Consider the following 20,234-nt stretch of genomic DNA (forward strand, 5'->3'; position numbering starts at 1 on the left):
AATAGTTGAATTTTCAGAAAGGTAGATCTGAATTTTCAAGTCAAACAACTTGATCAATTTAGGTTATGCAAGAAACGTTCTCTGTTTTATTTTTAAGATGAGTATAAATGTTCCCGAATTTTGAGATCAGGGTGGCCATATGAAGACCTTCCGAAATTTCTATAAAACTGATTAATTTAAAAATGCACAAACATGAATATTTGTGTCATTTAAAATAGTTCTGTGACATGTGAATCATTCTGTGACGATGAACATTTGGGAAAATTACGACCACGAAGGACTTTTGTTGACGCAGCATATACATGTTGTAGGTGAAACATCCTGATATTAATAAAAGCAAACACAATGAGCTTTTTTCATTTTTTTCTCATTTTAGTAAGTAATTCATAATTTTAGTAATTTTAGTAAGTCATTCAAGTTCTAATATTAGTTTTTTACAATCAGATTTTATAATCATAATAAGATTCTAAAAATTAATCAGATCAATGCATTATATTTAACATTTTATTTACATAAATTACATACAGACATGTACATTGTTTTTTCAGAACATTAATTTTGACATATGAAAGTAATGCAGATTCCAGTTCTTACCTTTGAACATCATTATTTTAAACCCTTTATTTATGAACGAAAATAAAATTATAACTGATTACTTTTTATACATTGCATTATCACATGTAAGGATTTTGTGTACACAAGTTTTGTCATAAACTTGGAGTTGCAACAATTTATACTCTTTAAGTATTATATAACATATTTTCTTTATTAACCATACGAAAGAAAACCTTGGCTATAAATCAGTTCGCCTCGTGCATTTCTATTTTTATTAGATAAAACAATACTTTCTTAAAAATTCGAAAAGATCTATACTATTATAATCTGCGCGTGTCTCTTCTCTTTGTTTGTGACATCATCTCCTCGCGGAACAACGGGGTGTTGAGTTTCGAGAGAGGTACGTCCTGATTTCAAAAATTCGGAGGAAGCCATTCGACCATTCTCATCTTCGTAAGACTTTATTCAGCCGACATATTAATTAAAAGCTCTTGAAACGCCAATTTTCGTACTTATTTTTCTGAGTGGCAACAGTCTCGCACGCTGGACATAAAAATCTGTTTTATTTGGAAAAGTGCTCGCTTTCAAATTGTAGAGTTTGTTAATAAAAAGTTTGCAAGTTTTATAAATTATGAAATAAAAATAGCGTTGCAAAACATTAAATATACTATTGTTATATAACGTCATATTCTGACGTTGAAGAATGCCGGCGATTGCATGTGACGTCATTGTATGTCGAAAAAATTTCATTAATGTCAGCATTTTAAATAAATATCTGCTGCTGGCAACTTCTTTGCTTCTGGTTAGGATAACAGATTGCTAAGTTAATTCTTTCATTGAAATTGGAAAAAAAGTTGGTATATTATGTTATTAAGATTTTTTTTTCTAACCAATTATCTTTAGTTTGACTTTTCTTTCCCTCCTGATTTCAGTTTTCTGCCGGAATGTAAATTTCTATGATGTAATATTCAAATTTAAACGTGTTTCAGAAACAGTATTTAAGCTGCGTTTCAAGAGCTCAAAAAGAGTTGAAAAAAAATCACATCATCACTAGAAAATTAAACGAGATGCTTGAATGAAGACTATGTTGTCTAGTTTTTTCTTATTTTTATTTACAACACACAGAAAAAGCATATTGACTGAAAAATCCAAGCTTAATTAATCCGAGAACAGTAATTAATCCGGGATTAACAATAATGCGTAATTAATCCGAGAACAGGAAATAAAAAACTAGCCTAGCAAGCAAGAAAAATGTTACACCGAAATTCTAAAGTCTTTTATTTTCATAGACATTTGCCGCGATGCCTGCTGGGAAAAGAATTCAGGCGACCGTTAATCACACACTCTGATCACATGAGCCTCCGAGCGTTACGGGTTTAGCCCTAAAATTTCTAAGTTCTTCAAAATATCATGAATAAGTGATATTTTCTTGATTTTAATTAAGAAATTACTATCTCATTTTGTACCTTGATTCCTTTTCTTCCAATATACATCCAAACCAAAATCAGATACATTTAAAAGCTGCCAAAAATTTTCATGTATAATGAATATAGAAGATAGCCTTGTACGGAATTTTCCGGCCGTAACGCTGAGAGGGTTTTAACAAGAGTAGCAGCAGACTTAGTTCCGAGTTTATGTTGCGCGTTTGAATTTAGCTTTCTAGTTGGTGTTACACTAAAGTGACCAATTTTCATCGAAACAAAGCGGGACAAATGGAATGAAATGAAAATTGTAATTTAGTCATGAAACCAGACCAATAATTCAAAAAAATATATTTTATTGTATAAATTCATTTACTTATCTATAAATATACAAAATATTTTATTAACTATCGGTAACTAGAAAAATATTTGTAAAAAACTATAATTTGAATATTAATGTTTTTTTAATTAATTTAAAATTTTATTAAAAAAATATGTATGGTTTTCTTTCACGGTTATATTTTTTATCCGAGTGAATAGTTTGCAATAGATTCGGATCATTTATCAAAATGTTAAATTTCTCACATGAATTGGTGAAATTATATTTTAGGCTTAATACAGATTTTAAAGTTTTAATGTTCAACTGCATTTTTTCAATTGTCCCTATTTTATTGATACGAGAAAAAAGACGTTCTATTGCTGCATTTGTTCTCGGAAGGGAGAGCGCATGTTCTACAATTTTCCAAAATATTTTCATAAGGAATATTATTCTGTTTAAAATGAAGGAATAACTCCGTTAATTTTTTTTTTTTTTTTTTTTTTTTTTTTTTTTTTTTTTTTGTCTGTTTCCACATTTGCAGACTACGAACATTTATTTTTTTTTCTTCAGTAACGTATATTTTTAAAAATGACACCTCATCAGAAAGATCATTTTCGCAAACATTATTTTTTGGAAAATGGTTACTAATATATTAAAAAGATTTTTCCACATATTCCCATAAAATCTCCTTTTAATGTCACCCAATGAAAATTTTTAATTGAATTGAACTGTCTGTTCTTCAAGATATTTCAAGCAGTTACTATAAAAATTTCTTACTTCTTTCGGAAAATCAGGTCTTTTAATGGTACCAACCTAGTGATGTCCTTTCGAGTAACTAAAGGAACGTAATCATTATAAATTCTTTCTCGCAATTTTGTTTTTAAATTATTGATTTCATTTGACACTTCCATAATTGAAATTTTTTTCCCCTTCAATAATTTTCACAGCATTGTGAAATAATGTAGCTTGGTTGTGGACGAACTTATGGCAAATTAGTGATGTGTCATTTTCGAAAAAAAGCTGCAATAATTCTTGGACATTTATCTCGTGACAAAAAGTATGATTTTAATGGTTTGTATATTTTTTAAATATTTTCTACACTGGTAAAAGAGCTAGCCATCGCGTTTTGCTGTAACCAATAATTCTTTTATATTCGATTTCTGAGCTTTCACAAAAATCCTTCAAACTTTCAATACGCACAGTGTATATATATAAAAATACGAATAAATTTTCGCATTAATATTTTCAAGATCCACTGTAAGTAAATCAGATGCTGTTTCAATAGTACTGTGTAGAATGTGTGCTGCATAAATCTACCCCAACAATTTATTGGTTCAAATGTTCGTAAATTTCGTAAAAACGTTGTTGATGCCTCTTCTAACTTTTCCGCCAAAATTTGCGTTAGTGTTATCCTCACATTAGGCAATAATTTTATTGTTCCAATTATTAATTTTTAAAATAGTACTTATCGAATCAAAAATTATTTGTGAAGTTTCACCCGGCAATGAAACAAAATCTAATATTCTAATTTTAATTCCTGTTTCTGGATCAAAAAGTCTAACAGATGTAGGAAATAATATTAAATTTTTGTGGTTGGAAGCATCATAATATATGGATATAAATGTGCATTTATCTAATTCTTTCTGTAGTTGTGCAAACGAATATAGTGGAAAAACATTACAAATAATTGCTTCGGTTTTTGTCCTTGCACATGCAAATTTTTTGTCGTAAAGTGTTTTGATCATTTGCGACATACAATGAATTGATCTGAAACTTTTATTGTTTTTTATGGTGTGGAAAGCAAATAGCCCTTCAGCTAATGCGAGCTGTTCCTCCGTTATCAATACATATTCGTTGACGAGACGTAACGTTAATGATCGAACGCCACCGAGTAAATCTAACTCGTTACATCGCATAATTTAGTTTACTCTGCATGCATTTTATCTGTTTTTTTATTTATGTATTTTTTATTTCTTTATATATACTATATAATAATTAATAAATAATAGGTAATATATTTTTACAGTACATTTCAAATAAGAAATGCAGATGTTTTCTAAAAAGCGGGACATTTTTAAAAATCGGCGGGACATTTTTAAAAATCGGCGGGACATTTTTAAAAATCGGCGGGACAGTCCCGCTTTATCGGGACGCGTGGTCAATTTACGTTAGACACCTTTCAGTTTATATTTATATTCCTCGGCTCGGCTTATCTTTGTGCAGACGATTTAGCGTTAGTTAAATTCAGGACCAGTCATTAGATACCTTAATTTACTAGTGATTTGTTAGATTCTTATTTTCTATCAATTTACGTAGTCACAAGTGGTGGTGATTTTTGAGCATGAAGTGCGTGCATCTGGTTTAATTAATTTAAATAAAAAGGCTTATTTAGCTTTCTTCTGCAGTCTTTATTCTTCAAGACATAGCGAGAATTTGCTACTTCGTCTTCTATATAGATCCCAAGCTGTATGCTACCAAAGAATACCCATAGACTCTATAAAGTTAAATTTAAATCATGACGTCATACATATTAACCTGAAGTGTCAAAAGGTTTTGTTTCCTGGTGTGGCAACAAAAAATTATTTACGAACTGGTTGTTGCTTGGAAAGAATAAACTGATTTAATTCATACTCAAATGTTTTTATACATTTCCTTTTCATGTGTACATAATTATAAATTTTAATTACACATAATTATATTGTACAGGTGAACATAATTATAAATTATTAATTATTAATTTTGCTTTTGCCACAGACTGCTCATTTGGGGGGCTTGCCCGCTAGTGTAAATATTAGTTATGCTAAGGCAAAATATGCAGAAAAGAAATGCGACTAAAATTTTATTTTGTTTTATTTTGGCTACGAGTGCTTTTAGGGATCGTCTATACTATACGCTTTCCTATGTTTTGGCCAATTTGTAGCCTGTTGGCAAGAATGAATTTATTCAGTTATAATAAGCAATTTATAAGCAACATGGAAAAGAATAAAATTCATTTGGTTAATTTAAAGCAAATTAGTTTAACCTGAGTAAGTCGAAAATAATAGGGGGTAGCGAGTTACACATTGCTTCGCTTCACTGTTATTTAACTAAATATAGCTCTTTTCAATTTGAGTATTTTAATCTGACTACAATTAATTCCCTGTTATTTTACTAAATAGAGTTTGTTTCCAGTTGAGTATTTTATTTTACTACAAGCTGCAGAAATTTCTGTTAGTTTAATTTAGAAATCCAAAATCGGTTTATAGCAAATGATGGTAATTTTATTACACAAAATGGTTTTTCATTTCAGCTCACTGCAGCATGAAGTCATTATACTTTAAAAGCAGCTAAAGAACAGAGAAACATAAGAAATTCGACATAAGAAACATAAGAAATACGCTCAAAATGGATGTTAAGGAAAGAACAGAGAAATAAGCCAAAGCAAAGTTAAGAGAAATTTGACTTCGTTAAAACAAGTATTAAGAAATAGAGCTAAAAGACGGAAGTAATCTCACAGCATAAGGAAAACACTTTCTAGATAAGCAAAGATTTAAAAGCAAAATACAGTAACGGGAAAACGCGTTAAGTAAAAAAAAATCTACCCCATAAGAAAAATGAGTCGGGTTAAATAATTCGAAATGCTTCTTTATTACAATAAAGCACCTAAATATTTTTCCATAAACCTGAAAAGGAATACCAGTGAATGAAATTTCATTTGAAATCTAATCTTTTCAGTAAATGATGTTATATGGAATGCAGATCAATGTATTATTTCGTCTTTTATTTATAGTTTATTTAGTTTAGAAAACATTTCATTCATTTTAAGTAAATACAGCTAGATATATCCATAAAGTAATTTTTCTGTGTAGAAGAAATAGTTTTTGAGAAAACGTATTATGAGATTAAACGTATTATGAGAATATAAATAATGCAAAATGAGTAAAATATTAATCTATTTTCATAACTTATGTTAAAATATTTTTTACGTCGCTGAAGGTATAACTTTAGATTAATATGTTACGGAATATTCATTTAATTATTATTATTATTACTTTGAATAATATTTTAAGTAATAAATATATATTATTATTAATATATATAAGTAATATAGTATTAATAATGAATTAAAAAAGCAAGTATTTTTTTAAAAAATACTGAGCTTAATTTAGTTTTATATTTATTCTTTGAGTCGCATTTTTCACGATCGAAATTTCTACAAGATCATGTTACTGAATATCTTTTAATTACTAAAAATTAGAAGTAGACGCTTCAGATTAATTTTAATGAGATGTAGAAGGTTCATTTACCATCAATAAACTAAAAAAAATAAGTGATATAATTTTTCTGAAAGCATTAGAAAATGATCTTCGAGATTTATTCGCCAACTAAATTAGCTTTATCTTTTTTTTTTTTTAATTTTAATTTAATTTTTTGAGGAAAGTGCTGAGTTTAACAAGGTTTCTCTGTATGCTTAGAGTTTAAATTCCTTTAAACTTTAATCTTACTTTACACTTCATATTCGTTTGGCACCTTTCGAGCATTTTTATGATCATTGCGTAGGCAAAGAAGGATTGTGTTCTTTCGCATAGAGGGTTGGATGAATTATTGTTTTTTCAGAAAGTTATTCAAGCATCCATAATTTCATAAGCAATCTCTTGAATAATACTTTCATAATTTCCTGTATAATAATTTCATACTTACATAATACTTTCTTTTGTATAATAATTTCATTATAATATTTTTATATATTTCTCTTGCATAATATTCATAAGGAATTTCTTATATAATAGCTTAAAGAAGTTATATAATAACTTAATATTATTGCTTAATCCTTTCAAAGTGCAGTATTAAGTAAAACGGAGTTAATCCGATATGCAAGTATATATGAAATACTTTACTTCATCAAACTATTTCTCATCATCTGTTTTCATTTCTCTTTAACTATTTATACAAAATTTTTAAAGCAGTATAATGAAGCACAAAAAGTTATAATTTACATCATTATTACTAAACAAGGCCATTGACCATCCGGAGATTAGGCGACAAGTTTTTATCCAATAATTCTTAACAATTTTAACAATACAATCCAAATCATTTAGTGCAGAACACTGGTTCAGATGAACAGCAGTCATGTCTCGTCCGGAGTTTTTTTAATCATGAAAGCAAAATTTAATTTATACTTTGGTTCCTTGCGAAACATTAGCTGAAGTAGTCTAAAAATCCCCTTCCCAGCCACTACCTTATCTTACAGTAATTCGGTACATTATTGTCCATACGATAAACCTGAATACTTCATTTTGGATGAAGTCATAATTTGTCTAACCACAAGAAAAACACGCCAGTGTAAAATTTAAAATTAGGTAAACCAACCCTAGATTTTGCCTTTTATTCAAAACCTATGAAACTTTTTTTGAGTTGTTCCAAATCTAGGATTTGTGTTTTCATGACTTCAGTAATGTGAAATATTCTTTTACACTGCTCCAAGTTCTCTTCTTCTTTATCAATAAATACCTCATCTTCAGATTCATTCATTAGCTACTGAACTATGTTAACGAAGTCACTGTCGCTCAACTTCTCACAGTGTAAGATTGGCAATCATTTTGCATTTGTTAATATAATTTATTAAACCTTAATTCATATCCATAAGCCTGCAACAACATCGATAGCTGTGGTCAACTGCTAGCTGCCAGTGACATAAACCCTGAACATTTAGGCAAATAGCAGCTGTCCTATCCACTACTGTTATGAACTTCCACAACTCTAGAGTCCCCCTGTGTATTTTTACAGTGGAAAGAAAAACCATGGCCTTGTGAACAGGTTTCAGTGCAGGAGAAGGCATGTATAGTTGTAAGTATATAGTATCTTCAAGGCATGGGGCACTTAAAATATTACCCAGCAAGAAAGTCCTTTCAGAGATTGGTCTAAAGAAAAGGAGGGGTGGCAGACCTTAGCACCTATTATTTGAAGGACGGTTTCGGGCAAATTCATACTGTCACCCGAAAGGTGACCAAGCTCTAAAGCAACATCTAATGTTACTGTGCAGCAGTGAGATAACTCACAACAACAATCCCAAACAACAGTGATTAAGAGCACCCAACAGTATTATTTTGATAAAATCTTAAATCTTGACGAACAGGTGAACTGTATAAGGATTTTCGAGGTTATTATCATGTAGCATGAGTGCAAGCCAGATGCTCAATAATGCTCCTCATGAGCCAGATGTTGGAGCCAGTCCTACACGAGCCTCATGAGCCAGATGTTGGAGCCAGTCCTACATGAATGGATCACTCATCTTCGGTAAGCGTTTCTATGGGAAATTGGCTAATATACAAATTACACGTGGGAAAACACACAAAACCGCCCGTGCACCCAGCCCATTCGTCTAGAAACGAACCCAAGTCTAACTTCCATTGTTCAGTGACTTAACCGCTTTGCCGCTGGTGGGCTATTTCTGGAAATAATGAACATATACGTACAGAAATTTGACTGTAAAGCAAACAATACGGATACTCTATTTTTATTACTAACTGTGTGGATAATGTCTAGGCCGTTCGATGAAAGATCTGTGTCACTTGTTGATGGAAACACATAGACATAATCGATAATCCTTTACTTTAGAAACCCTAGTATCATTTATTGTGGTCAAGTTCTGTAATCAGTGGATTAATACTCTGATAGATGTTACTCCTTCAAATTCCGGAAACTTGCAATTTTGCATTCGTCGGCAATTGCCAGTAAGCATCTATCATGTGACCTTTTCATCACCGTAAATATTGCCGAAGGTGTACCACAAGGAACGATAAATTTCATACCAACGGAAACGGAGAAGTTTCTTCCAAATTTTGATGGAGAATGGATCGGAATATCTTCCACCCTTTTCTTACCCCCAAAACTACTTGAGAGGACTTTCGTCTCGTCTTGTACTTTAAGTGGCCCATGCCACATACAAACATCTCCAGATACTTACATCATCCATCGTCTTCTCTAGGGATTCAAAACCGGCTCCAAAGGCCACTTTACCTAACAGAGAGGCTACTTTGGGAGATGAGCATGGCCTTCCAAGTTCCTAGTTAAGATCCTTTGTATCGGGTTCAGGGCTGCAGATTACAAATATATTCGAATATTTCTTCGCCTATTCTTTCTTCGCCTATTCTTAGGCTGTTGACAAGCCCACTTCCCACGGATCGGACTGAAGCCAGTAAAGCTTCTTGCTAATGGAATATTTCCAGTTCCTAAAACGGGCTTCTTTGTCGAGCCCGTTCTTACTGGCTCATACGAAGTTGAGCCAAAGTGGTGTGACACCATTAATGTAGTAATTTGCCGAAGTGGCTGCAAAATTTAGTTGCCTAATAAATAAGTAGGTCAATATTTATCGCATTTTAGATTTTTGCCAATCTACAGCTGTTTAAAATTTTCAAATAAGTTAAAATTCCATGCAATCGCTAGCCTATCCTATCACATAATTACAGAAGTTTTTGGTTTCATCAGCAACAGAACTTTTACTTCAGTTTTAATCTTAATAGAGGTGTGAGCAGTGAAGAGTTACGTCCTCGGTTGAGCATACGAAGCCTGTTAACATATACAGAATATCTTAAAAATTTCAGTCTGTTTGGACAACATTGCGAAGATTAGAATAAAGCGCGTAAAATATACTGTTTGTTTCAAAATAAACATCTTAAAAATTAGCGTTAATTATTTATTAGTTTCCATATGGTGGTCTTCGGAGTCTCAAAGTGATCAATTTCAATTTTCAGAAGCAGAGTTTCCACTATCTGAAGCATTGTTTCCTGAACTGCATTGTTAATATAATTTAGAACTTCGGTTACATTGCTTCTAATTTCTCATAATGTACAATTTAAAGAAAGAATACTCTAAAAATATCTAATGATTTTAAATTAGAAATAAATAAAATCTAACGATGTTGACACGACCAGTTCTGCTTCGCTACACTGGCCATGTTCCACTATTCTAATGACTGGGAAAGCATCTATCAATATAAGCAGATTTTATTTCCTGCAGCAACAATCAAACTAAAATATTTAAAGATGCAGATCTGAAAAACTGTATTTTTTACTAATATGAAATTTTTAAAAAATCATCCAGTATCACCAAAATAGTCACTTTTGTAAATAAACACTCTTTAATTTCTACGTTATCGAATAAAAATTGTTCCTAAAATATCCACAGTCTTTCGTGCATCGAACTGAGTGATTTAAATAATTATGATTTAATCCAAAGTTATGGATGACAGCCGCAGATTCAGTAAATAGGATACATTTTTCGTATTTCAAGTTTTTTTTTTTCCAGTCATTGCATTGTACAGACCTGACTATATCTTAGCAATGGCAATGAGCGTTTTTACAGTATCATTTGATGAAGACTACACAGAGGCAAATATAAAAAAGGAGCAATGTTGGTGCCTGCAATAAATGATGCATCAAGTGATAATTGATGTCAAGATAGTACCATAAAAGCAAGGAATAAGAAGCCTTGAGTTAACAGATGTAACAAAGACATTACACATTTTCAGCAATAGTAAATGTTAGGTCAGTATCGACACAACGTACATCACAGCACCTTCAGACGATACAACTGAAAGCCAGACGTATTAAAACAACCTTAAGAGATGTTGAAACGGTAGTGCATTTGTAGCAGCAATATTAACTTATTAGAGGTCATGTAAAATCCATGGTCCTGGTGGTTTTTCAATAGATTGTCCGAATGGGTGTACGAACCTCCCGGCTACCGAAGTGTGTAGTACCTTCGCCAAAGTTCTGGCAGCCGAGAGAGGCCGTATGTCATTCAGCTCTTTGGTAATCTCTGTAAGCTGCCCTGGTAGCCACCGTACGGTATTTGACGTCTTCTTCTGCAACTTGTCGCACTGTAGAATGACTGAAATGAAAAGATATAAGCTTTAATAGATAGAAACTTTTTAATGAAGGAAACATGAGAAAATATGAATCTTGAAAATAAATTAAAATTACGTCCTTTCATTGTGTATATATAATGTTTCCTAAATATTTTATACTTTCTACGGGTTTTACAAAAAGAAATGTGTGAAGCAACGCTAAGAAGAAATTATTTATTCATTTATTTATAGAATGTGCTAATTAGGTTTAAGTGCAGCTTGAAAATTCAATGTAAATATATATGAGATTATTTGATGAAGTTGAGAATTTTTGTCATACTAACTGCTTTCTATGAACAGCAAAAACAAAATTAGCCTTTCTGTATAGTAAATCTTCGCTAAACGCGGGAGTTGCGTTGCTAATACATTGCACGTAACGCAATTTACTGTAGAAAAATTCGATAGTTACAATTCAGATTAAGAAAGTATGTATTATTCAAACAAATCTAAACGTTGCTTTATTTCATAGGAAATACCAAAACGAATGTTAATTGAAAGGATATTTATTGCTGCTTAATGAGCACATTATAAGGTATTTTCTCCCTTCTTTCGGCATGCCTTCGTGGTGTAACGGTAGCACACTCGGCGCGTATTCGAGAGGTCCAGGTTAGAGACCCTGCGAAAGGATTGTCCCCTTTCATAACTCCTGCTCAAAAAAAAAAAAAAAAAAAAAAAAAAAAAAAAAAAAACTTAATGACTTTACAGTGGCGCCCGATTTAAAACGTGGTGGATGACGATTCTTCACCGCCAGGATTTGGAGACTCGGTCTCCTAATTCCCAGTCGCCCTTTAAAAGGGGGAGGTAACTTTTCCAACCCTTTTTGCATGCCTTTGTGATGTAACGGTAACACACTAGGCGCGAATTCGAGAGGTCCAGGTTCGAGTCCAGGCGAGGGCATTGTTCACCTTTCATGTCTTCTGCTTAAAAAAAAAAAAAAAAAAAAAAAAACTAATGACTCTACAGTGACGCCCAAATTAAAAGGTGGTGGTGACAATTCTTCACCACCAGGATTTGGCGACTTGGTCTCCTAATCCCCAATCTCCCTTTAAAAGGGGTAGAATATAAGGTACTTTGTCCCTCCATTCTGCATGCCTTCGTGGTGTTACGGCTGCACACTCGGCGCGGCTTCGAGTAGTCCAGGTTTGAGCACCGGTGAAAGCATTGCTCACCTTTCATGTCTCCTGCTTAAAAAAAATAACCTAATGACACTACAGTGGCGCTCTAACTAAAAGGTGGTGGTGGATGACGTTAGTTAGTTATACAGCATCTCTTGGAAAGTAAACTGGCTGTGTTTTATGTCCAACAACCAGTAAAACTCAATTTATTTTAGCCGAAAGTGGCATTAGCCCAGAAAGGCTGTTAGTCTCGATTTGCTTCGAGTCACTATAAACGGCTGTATCCGCTTGTCAAAGTGTTGCCACCAGTTATTATCGCCCTGCATTATACTTAAGGAAACTGCATGAATGAAGAATCCGCATGTATGTATGTTTCTCGCATTGTGATAAAACAACGTTACTTAGACTCATTAAAATTTGCATAACATAGTCCTTCACCCGAACATGAGCCCTTGGAAGCTCAAATTTGGAATTTTTTTTTTATTGTCTATTTCATATTTTGTAAAACATTAACGAATTTTTGATGAAAAAAATATCAACAATTTCCAAGCGAGCAGTGAAAACACTGTAGCGAATAAAACATTTTTATCTCCAGCGCGCGAGACTGTCTATTGGAAATTCTAAAGATATGCTGCTTTTAAATATTTTTAACACAATGTGGCGTCAGCCCAAATACTCTCAAAACGTGTATCTGTCTGTAAACGAAAAATGGGCCGTTGTTATTACCCCTGAAAGCTTTCATATTTTATTTTTTATTATTTTAATTCCGGTGCAAGATCACCGCTGAGTCAGTGCACACGGTACACTCAAGACCTTTTCCCTGAAGATTGCAAACCGATCCAGTTCATTCGAACGGAGTGAAAACGTTCCGAATCATGTTACCAGCAGGTTTATAATCTGATATTTAGATCTTGCAGGTATTTTCTCTGAGTTAACTGATCTTGCACTAGAACAGAAAAGATCAACTTGCTTGCTGAATATTGTAGGGAGCAAATTTAATCTCCAAAAGACAACAACTTACACACACACACACCAAAAAGAAAATGAAGGTTAAAAATGCATAGGTTATGAAATTTTCAAGCCCTTCAGTTTTTCACTGGCCATCCTGTTTAACCAATTACGTAACGCATTATTTTAGCAATATTTTTTAATAATTGCAAACGAAAAGAACTGCAAAAGCTCTTAACACTTATCATTGACACTTATACGATTTATGGCAAATAGCCCGGATATCTTATTAGTTTGATTATTCTTTCACTTCTTCTTTCGTTAGCTTCCAAGAAAATGAAGATTAATCAAAGTATGAATAAACGCAGTGTGCTTAGAGAGAGATAGAGTATTGGACATTATATGCTGGCCATTTAACCGTTTTAGTTCCTTGTTATATGAATTCCGTTTGGCTGCTTAAGCTTCAATAAGCCGCTTTTGCTTCGTGAATATTTCGGAGTGGAGCCACGTTTTTAACAGAATGATTGAATTATTATTTCACATTGAAGTTAAATGTATGTTCTGAGCCATTCATAAGCAGCAGAGTTTGTTTCTGTCATAATTTTAAGCTGACGTTGCTTGTTTGTTGACTTTTGAGTAATCATCTGGTTGACAGATTTGTTGCGTCTGCGCGTGCATCTCAGCTACTCCAGCCATACTTGTTCGGATCGGATCGGATCGAATACTTGCGTCTGCGCATGCGCCTTGAGCTCTAGAAGCTTTGTTATGTGACATTGTGAATTAAGAGTCTCTGAGAGAATTCGTGGTTTCGAGTGGCCATGGAACGGTGTAAAATTGAGAATATAGTATCATATTAATACAGTTTACTGTTCTGAGTCTATTATAGTGCAAGTGCATGTGTATAACAAGATTAACAAATAGTTTTTATTTAAATCTTCGTTTTCTGTTCTGATACCTGTAGTTAGAAGGTAAACGGGATGATAAGTGGTCTGACAGCTTTTACGATGCTAAAAAATATGCCATTATGAAGTACTAAAAAACGTGAAAGATAAAAGGTATGCACTTTACCTATGTATGAATAGAAAACTAAGATATGAGTAGCTACTAAATGATCCGCGCGGAAAAGCTTCCTAATGCTAATTGTGTATGTTTGCCTACACGTATACCTGTTTATAGCTGGATTGATGGAGATACGTGCATCTAGTTAAGTACAGCAGTGAAAAAGTGATCCCTAGTTATCTTAACACTGCTCGTAACAATTAGTTTTCATACTCAGATATTATAAAAATGGCAGGCAGAAGACCAGAAATATTTGAAGTACTGGACATATTTTCAAAAAAAAAATAAATAAATAAATAAATAAATAAATAAATAAAAGAAAAAAGAAAAGAAAAATTTGAAAGCTTTCAGATTTTATATTACGCCCAAAGGGACCTTTTTAACGCTTTGTGTTTAACCTATATTTATTGAATATCATGTTCTTCGCACTTAAGCCATAAAACTCAATTCAACAGCAATATTAAAAAATATTTAAAAGAGCATATCCTTAGAATTTCCTATATACAGTCTCGAGCGCTGGAGATAAAAATGTCCCCCCCTTTTTTTTGTGTGTGTGTGGGTAGAGTGTTGCCGTTGCTTGCTTTGAAATCGTCGAGTTTCTTAATCAAAATTTTATAAATGCTTTACAAAATATGAAATAACAAAATAAATTACAAATTACAAATTTGGGCTTCCAGATGCTTATATTCGGTTAGAAACGTACGTTATTCAAAACTGGACGGCTCTAGATACCGTTGTTTTGTCATAATGCGAGAAACATGCATACATTTATGAAGATTCTTTATTATTTAATTTCTTTAAATATAATACAGGGCTCTAATATTTGGTGGCAATAATTTAGAAAGTGATTCGCCGTTTGCAGTGAATCAACGTAAAATGGCGAAACGAAATTAGTAGCAATTTTGGGCAAATTCCTCCTTTGGGCTCATAATGTTTAAACCGAAATTAATGTCTCATGGAAACTTTTAAACACATTACACAGAAAAATTTTAATTATTCAAAATTTAGCTGTACATTTAGTCCAGTGGATCTCTTGTGAGCGATATTTGCAACAAATATTCACGAACACCAGGATCTGAAAACAAACAAACCGAAGGCCTTCCTTCGATGTGTTTAATGCGCATTTATTTTTATTCTTGTGGTGCATTATTTAAAAAAAATGCGAAGAAGCATTATTTTCCTTTCATCAGTTAGAACTTTTAAGCAAAACTTTATGCTGTGGTAGATGCATTTTAATACAAATGATTTCTAAATTTAAAATAAAATGCTAAAAAAAGAAGTCATATTTAGTATTAAATACATATTTTTAAAATGTCATGAGTATAAAAATCCATAGCAGTCCTAAGATTTTGTTTCGCCCACTTTTGCTTAATTTGCTGTTTTACAGCGAGATGTTTCTTTCTAATTTACTAACTGCTTATCTATGAATATTAGGGTATTCTTAAAGCAATATAATTTTCTAAATGAGTATTTTTAACACTGTTGAACAGTTGGAGAAAGAACTGAATTTTATCCAATTCTGTATATTTCAAATGATTATTTTTATGATTCGCTTTATGATTCAGACGGGCAAACTGCAGTTGGGTTCGGCATCTGCAATCTGTCAGCTTGAAAGGGGTTGCTCTCAAGGCTCAGTTTCAGGACCTACGTTTTGGAAATTATTATTAATGATCTCCTATCAAATCTGGAAAATCTTGCTTGTTGTGATACTATAGCGTTTGCGGATGGTGTCTTGTTTTACTTCCAGAGTAGGGACCTTTCTGCAACATTTTTACAGGCACAAGAGATTTTAAATCTCGCCTCCGACTGGTCAAAAGGTTTTAAATTAGACTTTAATCCTGATAAAACCAGAGTTATGATTACTGAAAAGCGAAACATGATGATGCATTTCAGTTATCTCTCGACGCCATCCCTTTGACTGTGGTAAAGCAAATGAAATATCTTGGGGTTATTCTTGACTGTAAATTTTCTTGGAAACGACACTTAACTTATGTATCAGAGAAATGTGATAAATTACAGCGTGGATTAAGTCGTATTGCACGCAACACATACGATATTAATTACAACGTTCATTCGCTCATCTATAAACAAGGAATTCCACCCTTCATTATGTATGGCTCTAGAGTCTGGTGTATATCGCTTAAGAAGGTAAATTACAAATATTTACGACGCGTTCAAAGGCGGATACTTCTACGGGTCATATGTGGATATCGTACCGATAGCTATGAGTCTATTTATGCAATTTCTGGTTTTCCTCCAATCGACATTGCCATTCTTCATTCTATTGCCTATAGGGAAAATATTTCTGCTGTCTTTCGGTGTGATTGTATTTTACCTCCATCTGATCTCCCTCATCCTTCAGAAAGAAATGCTGTTAATATTATTCAGTTTAGCAATAAAATCGTAGATGATTCGCCTGTAACTTGCTATACTGATGGCAAGGTTGGTCTCGCATTTATTGTCTTCAAAAATGGTCTTGAATTTGAGCACTTCCAGTTTAGAATTAGAGATGAATGTACCGTTTTCATAGCTGAACTTTTTTGCTTAAACTTTGCCATCAAATGAGTCTCTGAGCAAAATAGTACTGTTTCAGACTATCTCATTTGAACTAATTCTCTTTCATCCTTGGAGATCCTAAAATATATTTCTTCGTCTAATATATATCATTATCGAGATTCAAAAAGAACTGAAAAACCTAAACTATAAAAATATTTTGGTTGCATTTTCATTTGTTCGTGGTCATACAAGTGTTGTTGGGAAAGAACGAGCCGATTTCCTTGCTAAGACTGCGACTAAGCGGAAAATTGACACTTTTGTCAATATCCCCAATTCCTTTTATAAGAAGGTCATGCATGAAAGTATTGTGGAGTCGTGGAACCACGAATTCATTAACTCAAATAAAGGGAAGCTTAACTAAGAGATTTTTCCCTACTATCAAAATAAGATTGTCATTAAGACACAATAACACGCCGAACAAATACTAATTCAGAATTCAAACAACAAGCTTTTGCAGCTGACGATGGTGGTTCGGTAAAAACCATCGAAACTAGTCCTGTGAAAATTTGAAAATATAACGCTGATTTTTGTTGTTTGAATTCTGAATTAGTAAGATTGTCATGTCATCACTTCTTCACAAACTATAAATTAATCCAATATCTTACTGACCATGGAAATTTCAAAAGTTATCTGAACAGATTTAAGTTGAACCCCGAGTCTGTCTGTGATTGTAGCCTCGGTGGCGAGGAATACGTCGAACATATACTTCTTCTATGTCCTAAATATGAGAGCGAAAGAAAAGTCTTGAAACTGGGATTGAAAAATTTTAATATTAACTGGCTTCCAGAAGTTTACCAAATTATTTCTGAGAGAAGTGCTTTTAACAGTTTTTGTCAAGTCATTGTAAAACTTTGTAATCATTCTTAATTTGATTTCAGTTTTCTCTTCTGTTTATTTTGTATTGTGTTTCATACTTACATCTGTAAGCCCCATGTGATACTATGCAGTTGGTTAATGGGGAACTTATTGTGTTTTCTTTCTCGAAAAGAGTTTATCATTAAATTTCTTTCAGACTTTAAAAAATGTATACAAAATTAAAATTGTAAAACATTACAAAAAATCTGTATTTGATATTGCTCCCAAAGGGCTGTTTTTTTCATTTGCACATACAGACAAGTTTCGAGAGCAATTGGACTAAAAATGTTTAAAAACAGCATATATTTAGAATTTCCGATAGACAGTCTCGTGAGCTGGAGATAAAAGTATTTTATTCCCTACAGCGTGTTACCACTACTCGTTTTAAACTCGTTCAGTTTCTTAATCAAAATTCGTTAAAGTTTAAAAAATATGAAAGAGATAATAAAACAAACTCGAAAATCAAGATTCGGTCTGCTAGTTGTTCATATTCATGTGGATGACTAGGTTGTTCAAAATTTGATGAATCTAGGTATTGTTGTTTTTTCACAATGAAAGAAACATACATACATTCATGCAAGATTCTTCATTATTTAATTACTTTAAATATAATTTAGGACAATAATATTTGGTGGAAGCAATTTGAAAAGTGATACAGCCGTTTTTTGTGATTCGACGTAAATGCCGTTTCGAGACTAATAACTCTTTGACAGCTAACGTCCCTTTGAGCTAAAAATCTTAAAAGGATATGACTTGCTGCCAGTTACATAACATATGACTTTCGGAATATCTTTCATTAATTACAACTTAGCTGCAAATATTCACAAAAAAGTATCGTTTTGATATACTAATGGATTTAAATTTAATCAATTAGATACATTCCTAAAAAAGTGAATTGAAGATTTAAGTTATTAAAAATCTAGTTACTTTTTCAATTATTTGGATGATAACAGATAATTCATTTTGAAAGATCAAAGATCTTATACTTTGCTGATGGCAACAAATGGCAGAGCGTCTTATTACGATGCTGATGCAAGTCTTTTTGTTTGCCGCTACGAGAGCATCTGCCGAGGACTGCTTCTAAATTCCTTCCGTTTTACTCATATGTCATTTTTACCTAGACAGGAATTTACATGTTAAGTGGAAACAATACACCCCCTTCAAGGTGAAATATGACGTTTTTGAAAATATTTAGTTTCCTACGCTTAAAAGTTTGTGAAATATTTACACAGTATCTTGCAATGAAATCCCTTAATTATATTTCAGCAGTCATTGAAGGAGAGTTTGGAAATATTTATGCAGTATCTTGAAATGAAATCTATAAACTATATTTCAGCAGTCTTTCAAGATGTGTAATGTCGTTATGGTATCATTTTTTTTATTATGATAATAATAGATGAGAATTCCTTTGACGCGGAAATTATTGTCTTCACTTTCTTGATGCCGTTGTAAAGTTATATATGACAAGTGAGCTATAATTATTAATTATAGTAAAGAGTATATAACTAAATAACTATATATAACTTTACTATGACTAAATAACTATAATTATTAATAATAGTTATTTAGTTATAGTAAAGACTTAAATCATAATAACTGATTAATAATAATATAGATAACAAGATACTGTACACGTTTATACCAAGTACATACATATACATAGATACATAATTAATACAGAAAATAAGATACTTTACAGGTTTACAAAAATATACTACACTTGATTTTCTTTCGCATATGATGAATTAAAACAACGAGTTATATTTTAGTTTTTAAGTTATGATTAAAAGGACCTCCTTTAGAGTATTTTAAAAAGACACGTTATATCAAGCACTGGAGAAGGTTTAAAAAAATTGGAAAGTATTTTCCTGTAATTTTATTAGTTAAAATATATTTAAAAGAATAAAGACAAAAATTCTGCGTTTGAAGAATTGAAAACAAATTATGATTGTAATAAAGAGAGACTAGAAAGGCTTTTCAGAAGACCAAAAAAGGTGGACAAAACGCTAAGAGGATTGCCTTCATTCAGAAACAAACAATGTTGTCCTTAATTGTTGTCCTTAATGAACGACAGAAATATATAATTAAGGACAACGTTTCTTATTCAATACGCATTATTATAGTTTTTTTTAAAAAGAAATATGCTTTTGCTGAGTGTTGCATCTTGAAAACACCAGAATTCTTGTTTTGTATAACGTTAATAAAATTGAGATAATAATAAATTGTAAATGAGTACTTTACCGTCATGATGAGAAAAAATACAGGCAGCATGATGACTGTTATTACATTGATATTCTTTTATATTAGGGCTGTAATTGTATATTGTGAAAATTCTTTCACTTGAAATCATCATGCAAGAATTCTTTTTTGCTTTTAAACGTAGCCACTGATGACAATGAAGTGAGACATTTTAACTATATATTATCATTAAGATTTTCCGTTAAAAATACAGCACATTCTTGCGTGTACATCGAAAAAGTATACAAACAAATAAAATAAACTCTAAGGATTGAAGTCTA

General features: G+C 32.2%; 1 long non-coding RNA gene across 1 annotated transcript in view; it reads right to left on the minus strand.

Moving 5' to 3' along the window:
* Positions 1-496: 496 nt before the first annotated feature.
* The window catches only part of LOC146999564 (uncharacterized), a 210,054-nt gene continuing 190,316 nt past the window's right edge, over positions 497-20,234 (minus strand). The window contains exon 3 of the long non-coding RNA XR_015038560.1: positions 497-11,166. This is a non-coding gene — a long non-coding RNA (uncharacterized LOC146999564). The remainder of the gene's footprint in view (positions 11,167-20,234) is intronic.

This window comes from Stegodyphus dumicola, chromosome 1 (genome assembly GCF_044657685.1).
Source record: "Stegodyphus dumicola isolate Sdum_Otavi_A_Nest chromosome 1, ASM4465768v1".
Lineage (NCBI taxonomy): Eukaryota > Metazoa > Arthropoda > Arachnida > Araneae > Eresidae > Stegodyphus > Stegodyphus dumicola.